The sequence below is a fragment of the Clupea harengus genome, unplaced genomic scaffold, assembly GCF_900700415.2.
Source record: "Clupea harengus unplaced genomic scaffold, Ch_v2.0.2, whole genome shotgun sequence".
NCBI lineage: Eukaryota > Metazoa > Chordata > Actinopteri > Clupeiformes > Clupeidae > Clupea > Clupea harengus.
In genome coordinates, this window is record NW_024880030.1 from 31,847 (window position 1) to 33,939 (window position 2,093).

At 43.3% G+C, this 2,093-nt stretch overlaps 1 pseudogene; it reads right to left on the reverse strand.

Annotated features, from left to right (window-relative positions):
- Window positions 1–463: 463 nt before the first annotated feature.
- LOC122131139 lies at window positions 464–1,782 on the reverse strand (annotated as a pseudogene).
- Window positions 1,783–2,093: the final 311 nt, after the last annotated feature.

Genomic DNA, 2,093 nt, shown 5'->3' on the forward strand with positions numbered 1-2,093 from the left:
ATTGGATTGAACATGTAAGGGAGATGAGTGCATTGTCTTAATCATGCTTGTGTGAATTAGAATTACAATGGGGACATTGGTGCTTTTCCACTTTCCAGTCTTAAATATCTGTTAATTTAAGAATTTAGTTGTGTGCCTATGGTGAGAAAGACAATGCCAGTTTCACATGCTGCCAAAAGATCTTAGTCTAAAGGTTTTGGGGTTGCTCATATTTAATAGCACCAAATGTCATCATTACAATTACAGCAAAGGAAAGACATATTTTTAGTTGTTTAAACAGGCATTTCATAAGATTATCAAGAACAAATAGGAAGGGCTTGCTATCCTTTTGAGATGGCTCTTTAATTTGTAGACTCCACGAGAGGCATTTGAGAAACACCGACATTCATCTGAGCTCAAAAGATTTGTTTTTTTTTATTATTAAATGGCATAGCAACAGTTATCTTAAACACAGGTGCTACTAAGAGACTGGTCTAAAATTCCTGGACGTGGCGAAAAGAACCCACACCAGGGTTTATGGCGTTCCACTCTGTGTACCGACGGTACTCGCCCCTCTCCAGCAGGTACTGGCGGCCGCGGTAGTTGGGATTGCTCGTAGAAGACCCAGGCCCCATCCATCACATTACAGGAGTGGACCTCACGGTGATGGAAGCGGTCATGCACAGAGGGACAGTCGTCGGTAAACCTCCATCATCTGTCCCTGGAAGTCAGGACGTTCGTAAATCCGCATGCGGAAACTGCCGGAAGCCTGGAGGAGAGAATTGAGAAGGGGGATGTGAGGTTCAGGAGACTGATTCTCAGTTACATATTTCACTTCCTGCCCGTTTTAATTACAGGGAGTGCAGGAGGAAAAGCTGAATCTTTATTTTGTTGTGATGAAATTTACTGAATGACTAAAAATGTGTCTATGGACTATCACTAACACTGACGTACAATAGATAAAACAGCTTTACACATCTTGCTTGAATGTATTGGTAGTTGGTGAAGTGTTGTTGATAGTGCCATTTTTTAACAAGCTATATGTGTTGTGATAGTAATTACAATATCGTCATGCTTCTTGCATCATGTTGCCATTAAAACTTTTTATCGCTCTTCATGATGCGAATGAATATTCAACTTTTTGATTGACTGAAATGTAATTCTGTGAAATTTGTCTCTATGTCTTCATTATGCGTCTTTAGTCTAAATTAGCGAGACACTGTGTGTTTGTGTGCATGTGTGTTTCTGTATTTGTTTGTGACTGAATTGGAAAAGAGGACAAAATGTCCACTCCAGTCAAAGACCACTCTGAGAAGCCACAGGTCGGTGTAGGGACTGGCCGAGTGGTCTCTCTTCAGGGAATGGACTCACGTTTCGGATTAAGCGGCAGGACCTGATGATGTCGTTGTAGCCCATCCAGCGCTGGTAGTCGGGGTACTCCCCTCTTGTCAGGAATACTGTGAGCCCATGTAGTTGGGCCGCTCGTAGACCACCCACGCCCCGCTCTCCACCCTGATGGAGTTGCAGTGACTGAAGTGGGAGCTGAGGCTCAGGGCAGTCACTGCTGCACTCATAGGAGCGCCCTTGGAAATTTCTGTCCTCATAGAAGGTAATCTGTGAACAGACAGTGTACATATATGTGTTTGCTTTGTGTGTTGCGTGTGTTTGTGAGATTGAGAAAGTGAATTGCTATGCAGTAGGAGGGGGCAAAGGTCAAGAGGAATCCTCACGTTAAGTACATCAGGGATAAAGTATAACATCACTCACCTTTCCCATTCGATCCATGTTTTGGGCCTGTCCGGGTGTTTTGATCACAAATTGTTTATACCCCCTTTTGATGTATGCCGTATTGACAGTGGTACGGGTCAGATTTATATATGTGGGACATTGAATTGCACTGCCAGGGGAATCATTGTCATCCGAAAAGCCTCAGCATTTACAGCACCATCTGCACAACAGCTGATGCTGCGATTGTCTCTAAATGTGTGGCTTAATGCAACGTTTACTCGCCATTGTGTCGACACACTGACCTTTTGATCCAGCGATACATGATTCCAGAAAAGATTTATCAATCCAATTAAATTGTTTTCCAGACTCTGGGCGCTGCAACAGTT